Genomic DNA, 22,011 nt, shown 5'->3' with positions numbered 1-22,011 from the left:
TAACTACAGTTCCACATGTCATGCAGTATGATGCTATTGGGGAAAACTGTGAAGCCAAATCTTGAAGTTCAGATTGGACTTTTGAATGGACTCTCTGCTTCGGTGTTGTTGTGCTGCTATTGAAGTTAAGGGTCCTTCAGCTTTGCGTTGCCTTCTTGCTGCTCACTATGAACTCCTCTTATGAAATGTGCAGAAAATATAAAAAGGGGAACAAAATACGATGTATGTTTTTTGGCAGCATTGTGAATAGCTATAAAACACTGCTCACCAGCTAGTATAACAACACTACAGTCAATGCAATATGTGGCCATTCTTGAAAACTGTGGATCTGTTGCAGTAGTCTGTACCTCTAAAGGGACTTTCTGGCCGTCTATTGTTGCTGCCGCCACTGAAATGAAATGAAATGAAAATTGTTTTTAATATAGCGCGTGTTTGCCTTGGCGTCTTAGCGCTTACTGCCATTACATCTGGATCAGATAAACTTACGATTTTGTAGGGATACCTGTGAAAAGCCATGTTTTTACTCCCTTTCTAAATTGTAGTAAATCGTTTTGCATTCTAAGATGCAGCGGCATAGTATTCCAGACTTTAGGAGCCAGGTGCCGAAAACTTCTGCCCCCCCACTTCAGAGTCCTTACTTTTGGCACCACAAGCATGTGGGCTGACGCAGAGCGTAAACGTCTCAAAGGGGTATACCGTTTACAGTATTGACCTATCTGTGACGGTCCTAGCCTGTGCAGGCTCTTATGTATCATGCACATTGATTTGAACTGAATCCTCGCGGTTATGGGCAGCCAGTGTAGCTGTTCACGCGTAATTTGACTAATAGGGCTGAATTTAGGTAGATCCAGTAACAGTCTGGCAGCAACATTCTGCAGGGTCTGGAGCTTTTGGATTACATTTTTCTTGGCTCCAATGTAGAGTGAGTTACAATAGTCAATTTTTGACAGGATCAGTGCTGTTACAACCATTTTCCTCAATGGCATGGGAATAAACGGAAGGACTTTTCTAAGGATTTTAATTGTGTAAAAGCATGAGGAGGTTATACTATTTACCTGGTCAATAAGGGAGAGTTGGTCGTCAATGAGAATTCCAAGGTTTTTTACCTTCTTTACTGGCTGGGGGCAGAGTCCTGCTGCTTCCGGCCACCAATTTGAATTCCAAAGAGACATGTCTCCTCCAAACGTAACTACCTCCGTCTTCCCGGTATTCAATTTCAGGCAGTTATTTTGCATCCAGCAAATGATCTGGCTCATACAGAACTTAAAACGCTCAGCCACAGTCTCTGGATTTGTGGCTAAAGAGATAATAATCTGTGTGTCATCAGCATAGCAAACGGCCTTAAAGCCATGTGAGCGAATTAGTTTAGCCAGAGGAGAAACGTATATGTTGAACAGGGTAGGTGAAAGTGCCGATCCCTGAGGTACTCCACATGGCATTACAAAGTGAGAGGATGTGTGCTCATCCAATACCACAGCTTGCTTTCTATTTTTCAGATAGGAATGAAGAACATCTGCTGCTTTGTCCTTTATCCCTATCTCCGCCAGACGCTGAAGGAGAATATGGTGATCCACCGTATCAAACGCGGCGGATAAATCAAGCATTACCAATATAGCCTTTCCACCTTGATCTAGGAGTAGTCGTAAGCTTTCAGTCGCAGCAATTAATGCAGACTCAGTGCTGTGGTGTGGCCTGAAACCGTGTTGAGCTATATCTAGTTTATTATTGTCTTCTACAAAGGACCAAAGTCCCTCATTTAGCACTTTTTCAAATACTTTTGAAGGAAATTGTAGGCTGGCAATGGGACGATAGTTGGCCACTTCAAGAGGATCAAGGGTGGGTTTGTTGATAATGGGCCTAATCGGAGAGTTTTTCCACTCTACTGGAAAATACCCAGATATGAGAATATTATTCAAAAGAGGTGTTAAAATTTGTGCTATTATGTTTGGGACCATGTGAAGAATCTTTACGGGACATGGATCCAGAGAAGAGCCTGATTTAATCTCAAGAATAGCTTTCTCAACTCTATCCTGTGTAAAGGAGAAAAAGTTTCTTAAAGAAACTTTATTGTCAGATTCCTCCATCATGAACATGGCTTGCCTGACATCCTCTCCACCTATAGAGAATTCATCATAGACTTTGGTCACTTTTGCCACTGATGTAGATGGTCCTCCAGCGTCCCTCTTCTAGATTGCCAGTTGGGACATTTTCTATGATAGGGTTTAAGATATGAGATGGACGTCATCCCACTTGCATATTTTTTGTCCATCCATCTGCAGATGGTCCTGTCACACATTGTGGATTGCACTAGTTTTGCAGCAGTTTTTGATTCCCCATGATTTGTGTAGCAATGGATAGTCTGAAGTTTGTTTGAAAGTTGTGTTGTGTTGATGAGTTCAGATGTTGAAAGAAATCTTTTGAAACTGTTGTTGTTTTTACAAAGATGTTGATGAAATAAAGTTAAACCAATATGTTACTAAACAGCAAGACTGAACTTTTGTGTAAAGTATGTCTATGTATCTGTTTTACACTTTTTCATTTGTATTCATGACTACTGATGTCATTGCGACCTCCGGTGTTGCTGTGAAGAAGGAAAATTAATTTTTCATGAAGTTATTTCAACAAATGAATACAAAGGGGAAAGTTAAATTAGTACCTTACTAAATAGCTACACTGAAATCTTTCGTAAAATATGTCTATATATGTGTTTCACACTATGGTAAAAACAACCGGTATTCACAGTTTGTCCTAGGCAATGGCAGTTATAAAATAGTACAGGCACTACATGTGCAATCATCAAGGAAGTCTTTTCTCCATCACTCTGTAAACACGCCTCCTGGCATAGTTGGAGAATGAAATCTCCTTGGGTATTGAGGGTATTTGGGGGGACAAGTAACCCTCTTGTTACCTCCAACAAGTTCCACAAAGTCAGTTTGCTAAGAAGTCTTTGGAGGCCACACACCCTTTCTGCACTGCTCTGCAAACACATCTCCTGGCATACTACTGGTTGGGGAATAAAGTTGTCTTGAATGCTAAAGTACCTTGGGGACCAATAAACCCTCCTGGTACTTTCCATAAGTCCTACTCAGCTGGATTTCTGACAGCTGGTAAGAGGCCATGCCCCCTTTTCACAAGATTCTGCAAAAAACATTGCTATATAAAAAATCATGGAAATTTACAGAAAAAAATGAAAGGAGTTAGGAATTAGAATTTTGAAAAACCTTAGAAATTCACTGAAAGAAAACAAAGGTTACTGGGCTGCTATAGTTAGGAAATAGGATAAAAAAAGTCCTTAGATATTCACTGAAAAAACCAAGGTTACAGGGCTGTTATAGATAGGCTGATATTTCACTCGTACAAAACCAGAGAAATTCGGCTGTTATAGTTACTGAGCGAACTAAAACGTGTGCCCCCGCAATGCACGGCTTATGACCTCACACATTACATCACTCATGACATGGTCAGTGGCATCACTGATGGCATCAATGATGTCAGAAAATTGGGGAGGAGTCAGGGCAGTGCAGCAGCACAGGAGAGCTAGGCCCTTTTACCTCACTCTTGGAGGTTCCTGCTTTCATCCTTTGCCATGGTTTTTCCTTCTCTCTCTTCCTCCTTCTTTACTTCTGATGAGAAAAAATAGGTAATGGTCACTAAAAAATGAGTGGCAACGGGGCCCTCCATTCCTGTAGTATATGTTGTTTTCATATTTATTAATCCGCTTTGCAAACTAAAGATATGCTGAAATGTGCAACAGTAAATTCAGAAACATCCTACAGGTATGCAACATCAGACAGGTAAACTTATGGCTCTGTGCCAAGCATTGAATGGTCAGGACAAGCACACCTTTTATCCAAGAGAATAGATTTTGAACAAGAGCTGCTTCCTTTCAAGGTGCACTGGCTGTGGGGCCAAGAGGAACTTGGCATGGGTGAAAAAGCTAGCATTTCATGGGAGCAGGAGGTTGACAGAGATAGGGGCATGCTAGAGGCTTAAGGGGCTTCTGCACTCAAGGGGTGCTATGCTAGGTGACTCAAAGCTTGGTAGATCTTACCAAGACAATAGATGTGTCAGTAGGAATGTTTTGATGTAGGACGACAAGAATTAATTGCTAAGTAGAAGCACATGCTCCTCATGTCCATCACGCAATCAACCGCATAGTTTCACACAAGAAGCACACAACTGTTTTTTAGTCCACAGCCTACCTCTGTCTTTCCAGTCAAATAATAATTTTTTCACAAAATTAATTTATGTTCAGACAATTGTCAGTAATCATTCTTCCCTGAGTGCACGTATAGTTCCATTACAATCATGTATTCCCACCTCCCCTGAAGGAGGGGTAATAAACCTATAACCCCAATAACCATGGAAGCGACCTTCTGCACCATCACTCATCTTATCTTGTGCCAACTTAAATCCCTCAAAATCCTAACCTGGGAGGAGCCTCAAAGACACATATAACTCTGACTGTCCTTCATTAGCATTGTCATTTTTAAGGGTACGCTGGAGTAGTCATTTGGTGGTCTTGCCTTGGGGGCATAGGTTAACACTCAAGTGACTCCACTTTTCTAGACCCTTTCTATGTTCATATCCCAGCCCTTGGAATGGAGTGAGGTTGTCAGATGGACAAACCACTCTCCTTGGTTCGATGTGTCTTCCTAATGCCTTCACGTCAGCTGGGTATACAAAATATCCCTTCAAAGATTGAATATCAGATGCGCACCAAAAGAGCGGTCCTTGCTAGATGACTGGAGTTCCTGATCTTGTCCAGTTCATGTCTTGATCCTCAATTGCTGGCAGGAGAGGAGTGCGTCAAGGGACCAGCTGTGACGCTGCCTTGTCGTTCAGGTAGGGCACTGGTGATGTACCTCAAGATTTGAGAGTATAAGTTCATAGTCCAGTCACAAGACCAAGGCCAGTTATTGTGTACAAATGGAGCCACCATCAGTCTATTACATGAACCACCTCTATGGCAGCGGTATTGATCTATTGTGTCAAGAACGCTTAAAGAATACAAGATGTGGCGGGACAGATGATTAACACTCTTTAGACATGTCTCTGATGCTGATCTGTTTTAATTTGATGTGAGATTACAAATTACTGCTGTTTAAGTGACTCAATGTCATGTATGGATTTACATTTATTTGCACACTGGGTGGCTCACATCTCTTTCCTTGTTTAGAGGGTTGGGGAGAGAGGGTGGGACAAGTTAATGAATTGTGATGTTATTTTGTTTTTAAAATCAATAGAAATCATGTCACCAGCTGTTTTGCCCACAGCTAGGCTTTCTCCATCCTGGTGGGTGGTGACAGCTACGGGTGAGTGTGGCAGTCATTGGTGCACGCATTAATGCATTCGCTTTATCACATGAACAGAATAGTGATCCACATGGTGACAAATCTGCTGCTTCCTGTGCTGGCTGCATGTGCATATTGTGTGTAAAGGGCACTTTGCTGCACATGCAAACCATCAGTCAAATGTATGACCCGGTTTGCATCGCTCTTGCACCACCCAGCGTAGTGCAAGAGCGATGCAAACCTTAAGTCAGATTTCTGAAGCCACGCAAAGCCTTACTCTTCCCTGGGTAGGCGTTCCATGGATGTTCCACTCACAACTCTCATGGTTTTTGAAGCATTACCAGGTTTGCAAGACCTTGTAAACTAGGGAATTCCCCAAAAAGAAATGCTTCCCTAGGAGAGGTGTGACAAGGAGAAATGTCTTCATTTCTCCTTGTTATTTCCTCTTTCTATGTGAAAGAGGAAAAACCCTCTCAGGATTGTTTTTGTACAGGAAGGTGCCTTTTCCTGCACCAAAACGATCCTCTCTACAACACATGCACTCTTGCACCATGTTGCAAGGGTGCCTACGTTGGTGCAAGGCTGCTTAAACGGCATCAGCAAAAGGGAAAGGACAGGGATGCACTGTATTCAATAAATACAGCACATTTCTGCCCTTTCCTGGTGATGCAGGGCAGTGCAGCAAGGTAAATTGCTGCGCTGCCCTGTGCCACAAAATTCATAAATATGCCCCTAAGTGTGGATTCATTCAGCGGAACTGAAGTGGTTATGTCATTGTGCCACAGGAGCATCACTTTTCACGACAGTCAAGTGGCGCAATGTCATGCTCCATATTTACTAGGCGGCGCTAAGCAACTTTGCGTGACTTAATGCCGCCTTCTAAATATGGCCCTCCTCACCACAGTTTTCTGTGGCAAAGGGGCATGCAATGGGTGTTGGTGTGGGCATTCCCAAGCAACACCCATTGCTTTTTGACACTGCCCCAGATTTACCAGGATCTGAGAATCCGAGGCAGCTCCAAAAGCAGGCACCTTTCAAAAGGAGGCGTTAAAGTGGCGCTGCGAGGAGAAATACTCTTATTTCTCCTTGTTTTTGCTCTTTCTACGTGTGCTGCATTCTGCAGCACACATACTGGGACCCCTGAATACTACATTTGGGGGCATTCTGGGGAGTACAGGATAGTATCCAATAGGCTACTTACCCCTGGGGTGTCCACATGCCCTATATTACCACTTCTTTTAGGGGGATTAGGGGGCATAAGCCTGACACAGAGTACCTAGTTTCACCAAATTCAAAATGTTGAAACCCTTTCTCAACGGTCCAATTCAGGTGTCCCACCTTACAGGTGTGACTACCCTAAAAGTGCAACACGCCTACTATTTAATTTTCCCACCTGCTCTGGTTCCAAATGGACATCAGGACAGGGGGTGGCATTCCCCAGGTCTGGGGATAAGCCAGGGTCACAAATCAAAGGTTGCAGAGGCTTTGAAGCCTCTGGCCTTGATATGCTAAATCACTACTCATCCTGCTGGAGGTAGTGTGAACAACTTCTGCCGGAGCAGGCATTGTTCCTGGCCTCTGAGAGCACAGGTTTTATTAAGACAAATACCATTGGTTTCAGTGAAGCCATCATGTAGCTTTGTAACTCGTAATGACCAGTGGTCAGTACATATACTTGAGATGGCTTCCTGACCACTTACAATATTAAGCAATGGAACTAGAAATCGAGGGGGCCTATCTGCTCATGCAGGTGGGTCCTCATACATAACATAATGCACCATGCCTTTGGGCTCTAGGGCCTGCTGTAGGGGTGACGTTCATATAGTATATGCAGTGTACATTCACAGTGTGCCATGTTTTGTTTTTTGAATGGTTTGCACCATTTCACCCTGACTGCAATGGCAGTCTGCATGCAGTTTGTGTAGGGGTCCCCCAGGGTGGTGTAATGCACACTGCAGTCCTTAGGGACACACTTTAGTACCCATGCCCTATGCACCAGGGGTACCATGTACTAGTCACCTAAAGGGGTGCTAATGTCCTTGCCAATTCGGTTACATTTTGACATTTACCTTATTTTAAGGGACGGAGAACTGACACTGGGTGCTGGTTAGCAGGAGCCCAGTGCACTTTTTATCAATAAGCATCAGTACTAGGGCAAAAAGTGGGGGTGAATTTGTCAAAAATGTCACTTTCCTACAACCACCATCTTAAAAATTAACTCTCAACCTTGCCCCACACACAACACTTTAAAAGCTTAACAAAACATTTACACAACGCAGGTCAGCATCCAAAGTTGCTGCACTGAGTTATGTGAGATTGAGGTAGAAGGACAGCGCCATATCTACAAATATATAGCACTCTTATCCTTTCCCCCTAGCGGTGGCGCACAATTAGGCTGCCATGCGCCATGTGCACACCTTTGCACCATAGTGTTAGCATGAAAGGGGTGGGCAGTGGGTGTTGAGGCGGGCGTTCCACCGCAACACCCATACATTCTGACGCTGCCCCTCATGTACAAGGGTGGCGTACATAGGAGGCAGAGCCAAAATTCAGACCAGGTAAAAACTGATCTTAAGATGGCAAAGTGAAGAGAATTGCATTATTTCTCCTTGTTTTTGCTTTTTCACTTTGTGTGCTGCCTTGTGCAGCACACATAGAAAAGGCAAAATGACATTGTTTGTTTATGTGTAGGAAGGTGTCCCTTCCTGCGCATAAACAAACTTTTTTAAAAATTCCATTTTGTCACTTTCATGTGTGCTGCTTGAAGTAGCACACATGAAAGTGTTAGGATGGCATTTCTAGGATTGTTTATGTGCAGGAAGGGACACCTTCCTACACATAAAAAAATCCTCCCCTGCACGCAGACACCCTTGCACTCTGGTGCAAGGGTGCCTGCGTTGGCACTAAGTTGCTGAACTTAGCACGATCGCAGAGGGAAACGCAAGGCTGCACCACATTCTTGTGAATATGGTGCAGCCTTGCATTTCAGAAGTGAAGGAGAGAGGCCAGGAAGGCTAATGTCTCTCTGCTCCACTTCCTTGCACATATCCCCCTCTGTTTGGCCATCACACCCTACAGCATGTGCTAGCCCCTCCTTCCTCCTCCCATAGGGGCATTGCATCCCTATACACAGCTTGGCTCCATCCTCCTTGCTGTTCCCAGCTGCACAGGCCGTTATGTTGTTTCAGCCATCGCCAGCCACTCTGCCCGGTTGGCGTGTGATCACGTATGAATGATGGAACTGCGTCTAGCATCGTCATTGGTATCTTTTTACACCCCTCCAACAATATATACATTTCCCAAGAATAAACACACAACACAGATATTTGTTTGGGTAAAATTGCTGCAGGTTTATTACATACACCGTTATGTAATAGGTGGGTTATCTTACGGGCGATCCAAGGGCAGGCAACCAACTGGGCCGCCTGCCCGCCTGATGAGCCAGGCAGCACCGGGGCAAACCCCGCATGGGCTGCCCTTACTAGTGATCCTCTTCTCAGATCATGTGACCGTTGGTACCTTCTTACTCACGCCCCTTTCAGGGCGGAGCGTCGCATAGCAAACACCCAGTTGTTCAGGCCCACAACTGCCCGAAGGACTAGCGGGGCGCCGACATGGTTTCAAGGACCCTCCCATGAGGCTCCTCGGATTTGGCTCTGGCACCCCCTATGGTGCCGCGCAGAGGTACCCTTGGTACCGGCCTGCTTCCAGATCGCCCTGTAACTCCGCCACAGCGCTGGAGGTGGCCCCCGTCACCACCAGGACCCCCACCACAGCTATGGTCTTACCTGCAACCTCTCCTGTCTAGAGCTTCCTGCAAATCTAGATGAAAGAGAACCATCCCTACTGGTTATAGATGGCCTTGCAGCCCTTATCCCTGCTGGGAATTTCGCCCGCTCAGCTCCCTCTGGTGGAGCCCCCTAGGCATACCCGCATAGAGAATCTGTCTGATTCAATACAGGGCGCACTGTTTGTAATATGGTGCCTCACATTTGATGCGGGAGATGCCACGCACCGCCTAGGTCATGGGAACCTTAGGGAGCACAGCATTTTCCCCCAGGCGTACCTCAAAATGGGCCTGGCTCCACCCAGCTGTAGTGTTCCTACTGGGCTGTGTAAATGCGACCCAGGATGACCTTAAACAATCAGCTCGGTGTGCTACCACAAACCGTATTGGTCATGAGTACCTTGAGAAGCACACAATTTTCACCTGGGTTCACCCCGCCTACCCTGATCTGTCCCGGCGAAGTAAAATTCCCCGCTCCGAAGATTAACCGTTTTGTTGAACACTGGACGTGCCAAATGTTCATACTGCATAGTAGCCTTTTGTGCTGGACACACTGATTTCCCCTTTATTGAAACAGCAGCTTGCTATGGTGGTAGACAGCATCCACACCCAGTGTGGCTGGAGCAGCTGACCGTGCCGGGCTTTTGAGCTTAACTACAGGAATATGTCCCCTACCCTTGGTACTGGGGTGCCCTTACTTTGCTCCTTTGACCAGACGATAGCACAAACTCCTTAGGTTGCTAAACTCTTGTGAACACCTTAATGGTGTCAAATCCGGTTTGAGACAATATATGCCTTATGCCCATTATTGGATACACACGATACCCAACATACGCGTTGCCCCTGGCTGCCTTGTGTTCTGGTGCCAGATATGGAGAGAGCCCTGCCTTCCCTTGCTGCCCCTTGGGATTTAGTAATTCATGGCACTGACCCACAAGAGCCTCATCCTGGGCTGTGTAAATGAGGGCCCGGATGACCTTAAACGATCAGCTTGGTGTGGATGGGTGCTAGCATGCCTGGCTGAAATGCAATCCCTTTGACAATCCCTCCAGGCAAGATGTGCCAATGCAGGTAGAAGGAGTTATCCATCCCGCCTTACTTCCTGTCCCAGTTTTCTGAAGTGTCATGATTCCAGACCCCCAATTCACTGTTTCGCTGCATTACACCTTCAGCGGCTCTGCTAGGAGATACCACAAACCGCATTGGCCACGAGAACGCAAAGAGGCACCCCAATCACACCTGGGCATACCTCTACATGAGCCTGGCTCCACACAGCTGTAAGGGCCAATGCCCGTCCCCTCTTTGTGACCTCTCGCCATGGAATACGTGACATTAAGCAAGGGAACCCTCGTGTACTTGTCATTTATCCCTCCTTCTTATAAGAATTTTTGTTGTTGTCTTTTTTGTTTTTTATTATCTGGTTTAATCTGAGGTGTTTGCCCCCCCCCCCCCCAGACATCCCAGGCTGCGTCATGCTGGCTATGTGTGCAGCTGTTGACGGTAAGAGGGAATAACCCAGTAGCAGCTTGCAATAAAACCCATCCCGCCATGGACATATCTCTAAAGGGAATGGCCCTACACCGCCATAAGACCAGGAATACACATTCGAAAACCACCTTCGTGCACCCTGAAAGGGAATGCCAAATGTACTTATAATTGTCCCCAATGCTTTGCCCCAGCTCCTTTTGACACAATGTGCAAGTAGAAGGGAAGGGATGTCCAACCTACCTTACTGTTAGTCTTACGTTTCGGTGTGTATAATGCTTGTTGGGCAATAACCTAATTTTGCTATTATGTTGAAATCCGGTATTTGCTACCCCCACGCTGTTACTTATGTACAATTATACTTTCCCACCATTGGGCTGGTAACCGGTGGCAAAGGCAGACAGAACATGTTATTTTGCGGCTTCTGACATTGCCTCTGGATATATACTATTAGAAGCAGTTTATCCGGGGCATTGTAGGGACATGTCAGATAAAAAACAACCTCTCCCTTCTATCTGAAACGCGATACTCATTAACAGAATTTCAAGCGACTTAAAAAGAGGCATCCACTGTAACAGCTCGACGTAGAGCAGAGGCTCTTGCTATGAGAGGGAACCTCAAATCCGGTGCTTTCTTTACCTGCCTTTCGCATAATCTGCAGTCATGTGACCTAGGTTTGGCTCGATATTGTTAACAGAACGCCAAGTGACTTGCGGTCAGCAGACAAAACACCCCCCGAACGAAACGGAGGCACTGCTTCCTCCAATTTGACTGTGTCCACCTCTGTAGGTGGTATGAAAACTTGGGGTCTCTCAAAAAAGGGGGGGGGTGGTTGATGTGATGAAGGGTGTGGATTAAACATCCAAGCTGGACATCTTTGCTTAGCATGGTAGGCTGCATAGTTCTGTCTCTTCTATCCTTGTGTCCAGATATATAATCAACCGTAACATGACCCCTACATCAAGCCAGGCTATTGACTTCTCAATGGTTGATAGTTGCCTAAGGTTAATAAGCAACAACCTATGGCTTTGTTGTAAGAATATTGACCGTGACCTGTGTGAGGGTCTGTAGACAACACTGGCCCCCGCTAGACTTCCAGAGTGAGCGCAACATGCGCACAAGAGGGCCCTTATGTGAAACACGGATGCAGCAGAGACCCCGCCAGTTATAAAAGACACCAGCAGCGCAAAAGAAGCCATGGTTAAGCTTCTGGAGTGATACTCCAACCAGATGCATCCCTAGTATTGAAAGGAGTGGAAAGCAAGCTGAGCACCAGCTGAGAGTCTTTATAATAAAACCTTGATCTATTCTGCTCCTATCAGCCTCCTCGTAGAGTTAGCCTGTTGAGGAAAATGAGGCAGCTCAGAACGACAGGGACCATCAGCCTGGCTGATGGCTAGAAGTTATGCGAGAGCTCACCGGCGACCCACCCACCGAGCCGCACACAAGCTGTCCAGGGGCCGCCCGGCTCCGCAACTACGTGACACGGCTCTGACCACAACACACCTCCAAACCGTCACTCCAGGGGCAAAAAGCAACCCCCACTCAGAGCCCCGACTCTGAAGGGCCCAGAAGCTGAGGTCTAACACCACCCGGTAGGAGCGCAGCGGAAAGCAACAGAAACTGCAACCGAGTCACGGCATGTTCATGCTGGGCAGGAAAGGCACGCGGTGTCACCAAACCAGGGACAAATACACGCCCGCCATATCACATATGGGCTCCTAGGATTTTAAAGCCACACAAATGACAACCTACATTCAAGTTGCACACACAGCTGAAAGACCGGGCCTCGCTAAGAGCGGCCCTCCCCCGAGTGTGCCAAATGCAAATAGCGGCCACATATAACGGACGTAGGGGCCCCGTCCAAATGATATACACACACAGGACAACATTCGCCGGAAAATGCGCTTCCCCGCGGGCTGGCAACGTATCCGCATCCCGGCCCTGTGGAATGGCGCAACACAAAATAATCTGGGCTGCAACTCAACGCGCTGTTCACCCTCTGCCTCAACACCACTCTGCCACGCAGGAGGCACCCCCCCAAGCACCACACTAAGAGCCGGGGCCGCTTCTCCAGCACCACTCCTTCACGACCACAGGCCGGAACAAACTATCAGGCTAGCCCTGCTGCGCCACAGACGGGCAAAGCCACCGGACGGATCTGTGCTCTGAAAGTGGACAAAGCCCCTCCCTTCGAGTCAGTCAAAGCCAATGAACATTTTCTAAATTACATCCTTACGTGCCTGAGATTTACAGTTAGGCAGCATTATCTCACAATATTCCAGCATTTAACTCTGGGGTGGAGGAGTCAAGGTCTATCACAACTGCGCAACCTGCAATCGTGTTGGTATGAAAGGGAAGCCAGGAAATGCATAGGATATCTAAAGGTGCAAAACATCCAAAATTGTACGCACCGCAACACACCTTTCCTTCCATTACTTAATTGAAAAGGCATTGGTCGACATAAAATAAAAGGAAAGTGAGGAGGTCGAACCAAGACCCATTATGCGATTATTTAAAATTTGTATGCGCACGAAACGTGAAAACACCAAGGACGAGCCATTAAATCCCCCACATCCATGTCCTAAAATGTCGAACTGCTTCCCGAGGAGTGAGGCCTGGCCAACGTCTGAAATCTGACCCTCACTAGCCTGGCATCGACCGGGAGAGGCCTGCTGCCACGCGTGCGTGACTCACTTCTGAGCTGGCAGCATGGACCGGGCTGAGGGGGCCCTGCTGCTGCTTGCCTGTCTCCAGCTACCGGGCACCGACTCCATCCCTAAAGGCAACTCAGCCTGGGCTATGCACCTGAATTTCGGAAAGCGCCCAGCACCACAGCTGCAACTTGCGATTCACAGAGCCCGCCGCACCCCCCCTTGTCTCTAGCCGCTACAGGAGCAAAGCAATGACCCCCCCACCCACCGTGCACCTGGTATGGTGTCATTAGCCCCCTTCGGTTGTTTGTTCAAACATGCACCTTCACTTTATGTTACAACCATTAACTTATCGAGATCTGTCCGCAGTATCAGGGATATCTTTCTCACCAGCCTCCCTAAAACTATCCATTGATCTGCAATAATTAATCCTCTTATGGTAGACCCCACGGCCCGAACGGAAATAAGGGCCTTCCCGTCGGTGCAGCGCACAGCAGTCTCCAGAGGACCACACACAGCTGACTCCAGGCGCCAAAAAGGCGAATGCCCCCATTCTTACAACTTTATCCTGCGCCTCGAACCGCACCCGTGCCACCTCCAAGCTCCATGAACAGCGAGACTTGCAGCTCCCCGCGACTGCCCCCCAGTGCCCCACGGCCGCCCCAGCAATGGGAAGACCCAATGGGCCCTAAACAAAACATGCCTCCCCACTCGGATCCAACACGGGGCTGCAGACACCGGTGCAACTGCAGTGTACTATAATGACTCTGCTTCAGCACGCACCCCACCAGTGGTCACACGCATGTGCATCCATCCAACTGAACAGCATTTCCGCCATGCCTCCCAATTCGAATGATTAGCTCTGAAACCCGATGTGCGCCGACCGCAACCCCTAACAGACGCAGTGCGTGTCTGTGTCCGCGGCGAGTCGCTCCCACCACACATGCAGATTGGGGGCCCCTACCAAAAAGCATGCCCGGAGGCAAGAGGCAAAGAAAACCGCCCCCCTTCCCCAAAAGGGGGGGGGGGGAGACTCACTGCATGTGCTCACCGGCACCCCATGCTAGAGCCTTGGAAGCTATTTGCGGAAATCCCTCCGCTGAAATGTACTCAGTGACACTCAATGTCCAACCCTGTCACAAATCAATCTCATTTCACAATTCCTTTTCGTGTCTAGCGGCCCTACGGTAGGGCAAAGGAAGCATTTTGACATGTATACACAAAGGGCAAAAGAAAATCGGCCCACATCAAACTGGAAAATTACACTTGCCTATTAAGTATGTTTTACCTTTGAGAGCTGTGTGCTGTTTCTACCGGTTTTGGATTTCCGGCAGAAAGTTTTATTACACGTTCCTCTCTAAACGTTAGGTGCGAATATTTGACAGTGCATGTGAACTCATACTGTGCAAGACGGCTGTAGCGATCGCTGCCATGTCGTACGGCATGTTGGTTTACAGCCTTAGCTTCTGAGACTTACAATAGCTTAGGCGATCTTTACCTCAAACAACATAATTCACCCGTAGCATTTGCCTGCCACCTGCTGGGTATTCAAATTCCTCTAATTGAACTTCCATTTCCTTCCGGCAAAGGCACATACTGTGGGGTCCCAGAGCCACCGATCACCTAATTAGCCACCCAACAGCCATAAGCTAATTCAGGCACCGAGCTGGGTTTCCAGCGATAATCTCACGTTAGGCAGTTAGCGCTAGGATTTTTAGCGCTTTTGAGATAAGTGTTGCTAATAGCACGCTATCTCAGCGATAAAACTCCACGCTAGCCGGTGATAATTATCCTAGCGCTCAGTGCACTTAGCGATAATTATCGCCGGTTTTTGCTGATATGCCCCTTGGTGACCACCATTCTGTCAGTTTGTGTTTGCTGTGCACTAACACTGAACACTCCTGGGGCGGTGCACGCGGGTATCTGTGGTTCACTGCGCCTCCTAACAGGGCATGCAGGTGTCTGCAGCTCTGTGTCTAGAGACTGGTAATGCTTTAGTTGCCTGAATGCCCCGCCCCCAGGGAATGACGTCAAAATATATAAGTGCGGATGCTCTCCATAGCACAGTATCTGTACGCCCCCTTTAAATGTAGAAGTGCAGTTTCCCTGCAGTGTAGGCTGTGCTGACATCATCAGTTCTCGGGGCATTATTCACAAGTGGACATAATATTATCTGTGGTTCTCTTGAGGCCTGTAACTGCAGGGCCAGCTTGTGCTGTAAATCTGTCTGAACGGCATGCTCATATACATTGAGGGGTTAAAGGGTGGCAGAAAGGGGGTGGAGGAGGGACGGACAGGCCTACTAGGTAGTGGCACTGCCCGAGGGGCTGCTCTCACACCAGTGAGTGGGCTGCATCCCATGACCCAGGTGTTGAATTCTCCTCACTCTTTGGGTACATGGGGCAGCCTTATACAGACATTCGAGGTGAGCAGTCACACATCATGGTGGTAGCATGAAGGGTTTCTATTTTAGCCTGAATGCACCCAGTTGAAAATTCAACTGATGGCGTTCTGTATCTATACATGCAGTCCCAAACTAGGACTGTATGTGTTTGTCTGCATCTATGGAGCGAAACCCAGCAAGTGCATACCATGCCCTGCTCATCAGTGTAAGCAAACAACACACAAGTGTATTAAGAGAGTTTGTAAGCAGAGAAAAGGTTCATCTCATCTCCCAGCTGTCTGTGACAGGATGTGGCCTCTGGGTTAGAGTTCCCAACAGTACGTCTGGGAAAGCAAACTGGCAGCCCAACCTCTGCTCAATTCTTGTGATTGTGAGCAAGTCTCTTAATCCTCCATTACATTCTTAATGTCTTTTCCTCTATTGTCCTCATACCTGTTTCCCGGTGATTTCCTTCTGCCCTGCTCTCATATCTGCTTCTCTTCTGATGTGCCCCCATACCTTCCTTTTGTTTCCCTCATATGTCCCTCTTCTGTCATGACCCCTTTGCTGCTCTCCCTCTGTGGCCCCATACATGGCCCTGCTGTTTCCCCTCTATCTCCTGGCTCTCTCATGTGTGTCCCTCTGGTGCCCTGATGTCTGCTTCTCCTCAGCTTCATGTTTGCCTGTTCCTACATACACCTGCCTGCTTCTCCGCTGCTGCCCCTGCCTCAGCCCTGTACTCCTGGCGCCAACCCTTCCCACCACCTCTGGTGCATACAGGCTTGCCCCACACCCATGAAGTCTATTATCCTGGGGAACTGACCTTTCTAAATCCTCCTGAACACCTATATCCCTCTTCCATTGAATGGAGATATGTCATTGGCATTGGTGGTGTCCACTGTATGTCAGTACTATGGGCTTTCAGCGCAGTTGGTTGTGTGGGGTTCAGGACATTACTCAAGGGTATCCATCGCAGACTGCATGTAATTAGCTTTCCAAATATGTTCATATGGTTGGCTGGGGGCAGAGTTGATATATTGCACTACTTCAGTAGCACTTACTGCTTCTTGTTGAGGCCATAAGGCACATTCCAGCCCTTATAGACACCACGTCACTATTTTCTTTAATACGCAACTGTTTGAAATCCAGCCTGTATTTGAGGCGTCCATTTTTCGTGGGCGATTGGCTATGTTTGCCGTGCAAGTTCTTGGTATTGCTTCTGTGCCATGTGGCTGTTCCTTGGCATTCACTGTTGGGTCACTCCAACAACTTAAATCTCAGCATGGCCTGGCAGAAATAACGGGCAAGACCATAGGAGATGTCACCAATGCCCTTATCGCCGCTGTAAGCGAATGCAAAGGACTACAATTCAACTCTACATATTTCCATTTCACACCACATAATTTGAGAACAAACCACATATTTCAACTCAACAACACAATTATGCAATACACCATATACATCTGAACCACACCACAGAATTCTACATCATTCCACAAAATTCACACTACATAATTATGCTCCACTACATACCACTGTACAACACAAAATGCCATTCCGCATAATTACACTCTGACACACAATCCCAATCCACATAATTGCAGTACACTCAATACCACATCATTTCTGTCCACATAGGTCCACTGCACACCAAGCCACATAATTCCACTACACCAATCCACTCCACACCACACAATCCCACAGCTAACAATTCCAATCCAACCCACATGATTCCACTCCACAGCACATACATTCACTCCAATTCAAATCACATGGGTGAAAGACACTGCCATTTACAACGCCAATAGCTCAAACTCTCACAAATGCGAGATCAATTTGCTTTGCAAATGCATGTTTTTTTAGTTGCTGATGTAATAAATTTCGATTTCAGACATAATCTACATGCTCAATGAATATATAAAATAGTAGATTTTGACAAATCTAGACATTGTGGTAAAAAAGAAGTAGAAAAAAGTAACAATATTATTTCCCTCATACTCCTCTGGAAGATGTGAAGATGATCTCCCCTATTCCTACTCTCCAATTCTTCTGCCTGTTTTTTGGGATGAACAACTTCTGTTTGTAGCTTCTCAAGTTTAATAACTTCATTACTTACGTAACTCACTCTTTATTACTTTCTTCTCCACAAATAACTATTTATTAACAGTGATATGAGGTGTTTTATTTATTTCCTCCATGAATAGATGCAACACTTTTATTTCTTTTAAGAGAATCTCCATTGAAATGAAAAAAAGACATTTTGTCCACAGAAGGTGGATCTTTCTTTGGAATTTTCTCCGTAGAATTAGAGGGGTTGGAACGTTTTGTAGATATAGGTAACTTTGAAGAGGTCGCTGTTTCCTGTTTTTGTAAGGCCGAGTCAGCCATGTTCAATAAATTACACAATCAATCCTTGAAGTTACAGGTGAAACTTTAGCAGTGAATTTCAAGTTTCTTCTTTTTCCCATATACATTTCCAGAAAAAACTGCCAAGATAACTGGTAGAGGAAATGAAATTAAACATAAAAGGTATTAATCTTAATAGTGCAGGTGTGAGAGGAAAAAATGCAGCACATATAATTGTAAAAAAGTCAGTACACCCAGGGGTATATTTATTGGGAACAGGCACAACGCAGTACTGCAAGCCAGCTTGCTGCGTCGTGTTGCGCCATAAAGAAAGGGGGGACATATCTTATTTATGGCAATACGACGTATCCCTGTCCTTTCCTTTTCACTGGCACACAATTGGCAGCCTAGCGCCAAAGAAGGCACTGTTGCAATCTGGTGCAAGGGAGTCTGCGTTGCAGGAATTATTGTGTTTGCACAGGAAGGGACACCTTCCTGCACAAAAAAAATCAACGGAGGCATTTTCCTCCTTCTATGTGTGCTATTAATATGCAGAATGCAGCATACATAGATAGAGGAAAAAATGCGGAGAAAAAAAAGATATTTCTCCTCGTTACACCTGCTCTGGGGGGTCTAGGGTTTTGACGCATTCCAAGGTTCACAAGCCGGTCTAAATCTGGGAATGCGTCAAAGTCTATGGGTGTTGCATGGGAACACCCACCGCAACTCTCATGGTAGTGATTTGCACTGCATGACCTTACCCCTTCTCTATGAGGCAATGAGAAGCCATGCAGGGTGGCTTTACGTGGCCTCGTAAATATGGGTCTGCTGTGCTGCAGCGTTATAAAAAGGGACATAGCGGTGGCTCAAGCTCCTTGTAAATATGCCCATTAGTTCCTTATATTTACATTAGGCAACAAGTAGAGCGTTATTGCAAAACATCTCTAAAATCATTATGACTACTGAAAGGATAACTGAGATTGAGAAAAATGAGTCACAGCATTCTGACTAAAACCACACTTATAAGAATGCAAAATGGCGTTCGCTCCTGAACTTGCAGGGATCAGTGAGTTTCTTCCACAAAAGATGTCAGCCCAGAAGCGATGACCTCTCTTTTTCCACGTTTCTTTGTCCATGTGGCAAGACTGAAAATATTGACATAATCTCCCAGCTGTCTCAAATCCGCACGCACAGCGACTATCTCACGCGGCATGCAAATTACTGTCCAAGAAAATACATTTTTGGAAAATAATTGTTCTTTCAAGTACGTTCTTGACTCAAAAAATCCTACGCTATATAAGCCTTTTAAAAAATAATGTCATTCTGGCTGTAACTACCTATGAAAGAGAAGAAATTCCCTTTATGCCCTCTGCCACCTCATCTTTTAGATGGCCATTTCAAATTTGTTTTTAATGAAAATACAAATTTTCATATTTTACATAGTGCTTAAGGATATGGAAATAACGTGTCAAAAGTTGAATTGCTAACATTTGCTGAGCATGTGTGTCTGTATATACAATACCAAAGTGAGGTATAGTGTGCACAGGGTCCAGTGGAACCCCAGAGGTAGGCAAAGGTAAATTAGATGGTACCTCACTCTCTATTTGTGGTAGTTTGGGCGAGCAGTAAGGCTTTATCAGAGGGTAGTGTTAAGCATTTGTTGTACAAACTCAGACAGCACATGATGTCACACACTCAAAGACTGAACTCAGACCAATTTGTTTGCATAAAAAATATTATTAAGTTATTTTATTTCTTATAACCAAGCCAAGCCTGGTGCAGGTAAGTGAAATGAATGCTTTGCAAAATCTTTTGCAGTGTTTTACAGTTGAATGCAGGTTCAAATGCAGTTGACTGAATTACAGGTAAGTCACTGTTTCAAAATTACCTTTCAGTTACTTTCCAGATTACTATGGACGTTACTTTTTAGATTACTTTTCAGATTACTTTTGCTAATCATTGTGATAAGCCTAGATATCATTCTGAGACATTTCCTAGACAGAATGTAAGTATTTGACTTTTTAGTATATAGACAGTTTTTGAATGTTCCATACAAATCAACTCCACACTTAAAACAACTTTCAAGGAAAAACGTCACTGTATTCCTATGGAGAAAAATGTATTCTGGGGTTAGATCCAGGGTTCCCTCAGGGTCAAGGATGCATTCTCAAAGCACCCTCAGTGGCACTAGGGTGGCCGGATGCAGAGTGCCGAAGCCCTATGTTATCCAATGGAGGATGGGGGCCTCCGGTTGGTGGCTGCTCACGAGCAGGCCACAAGGTTGTGGGAGCAAAGCTCCTGGTGTTTGGCTCAGGGAAAAGGGGGAAGCACCCAAAGTACACCTGCAGGGGTGCAGGGGCAGCTGGGTGCAGGGTGCTGTTTTGGCATTGGGTGGCCTGTTGTTTTCAATGGGGATTCTCCGGTTGCAACAAAGGCTGCAGACTCGGTGACAAAGATCTTCTGGAGGTGACCACCGAATGGGGAGGTAAGCTGGGATGTCTGGGGATGCTGGGACACTGTTGGTTGGGCCACCCAAGGCTGTGGTGCGTTGGTTTTTCTTACCAGCTCTGGTCACGGTCATAGGGGTCCTCCAGAAAGAGACTGCAGGCGTCGTTTGGAGGGTCGAGGCAGGTCAGAGATCACCAGATCTCAGGTCAGGATCACTGAGGAGACCTCCTCGTGGTGTTGGGCCACTCAAACTCAGTCCATAGGCATCGGGTGCAGAATGGATCAGACTCATGGTTTTGGCTGGGGCCAGAGTCTGTTGATGAGCAAATCTGGTGCTCACGGGAGACAAAGTCTTGGGTTTGGAAGGCAGGGAAGGTCCCTTGGGTTCTTGAGGCTGCTGGCTGCAGGACACACTGGGATTTCACTGGAGCAGGTTTGAGGTGGGGACAGGCCAGTATGGCTGGGGCCAAGTCAGTGGGCGTCCTCCTCTTCTTAGTGTCAGCACGGCTTTTTTCGGTCCTTCTTCTTTTCTTCTTGGTCGGTTCTTGTCTGAGGAGGCACGCTACAGGGTTGCCCCTAAATACTAGGCATTACAGGTAAGTAAATGTTGGGACAAATGGGTCCCTTCCTTGGGGTGAGTGCATCCCCTATTTTGCCACCCTCTGGTGGGAGGGGGGCATATGCCTCACTCTGGTTGGCTGGGTCCCCTCATCTGCAAGATGGCAGGGACTGAGAGTTGTGCTTCACCTCGCCTCCCCTGCCTGATGGGTGGGGTTGGCAACGGTGGGCACACCTCCCTTCCTCACTTGGGGGCATATCAGCAAGGGCCAGCGATAATTATCGCTAAGCGCACTTAGCGCTAGGATAATTATCGCCGGCTATCGCTGCTTTCTATCGCATCTATAGCGTGCTATCAGCAACGCTTATCTCCAAAGCGATAGGAGTGCAAGCGTTAGCTGGAAAACAGTGTTATTATCTCTAGAAATCCAGCGATAATCGCAATGTGACAGGCGATACCTTGCTGACAGGGTAGGGTGGTCTTAGCCATGTAATCCACCTCCCATTGGATTACATGGCTAAGTCAGAACTCAAGCAGGCGTAAGGAAAGTAGCGATAACCATGGTTAGCGCTACTTTTCTTATCGCTATGCTTGTTAGCGATTCCCTTGATAATTGGAGAAATGTCGGTTAGCGACCTTTTTCCAGTTATTTCGGGAAGGAACGCCCACTTTGCATCTCATTAGAGATGCAAAGCTGGGCGTTGAGGAAACAGGCGCTAAGGCATGGATTCACGCGTTAGCGTGTCCATGCTGATAGGGCGATCAAATTATCACCGCTTTTCGGCCGAAAACGGCGGTAATATTTTATCGCCGCCTTGTAGATATGCCCCTTGGTTTTTCCCCCGATTCCCCGACCCAAAGTGGGTGTCAGAATTAGTAGGGGCCAGTTGCTGGAAGCAGCAAAGGCCTGGGGTAGCTCACAAAGGCAGCAAGACTTTAAAGCTTCCACTTTGTGGACCCTGCCCATCCTGTGTGAGGAGCCTTGGCACCTCGTACCAGGATGTGCATTGTTTGAGACCCACGACAGCAGCAGGCTCACCACCCAGGGGTCCAGA

The sequence above is a fragment of the Triturus cristatus genome, chromosome 8 (assembly GCF_964204655.1).
Source record: "Triturus cristatus chromosome 8, aTriCri1.1, whole genome shotgun sequence".
Lineage (NCBI taxonomy): Eukaryota > Metazoa > Chordata > Amphibia > Caudata > Salamandridae > Triturus > Triturus cristatus.
The sequence above is the reverse complement of the archived record's forward strand: the minus strand, read 5'-3'. Positions refer to the sequence as shown.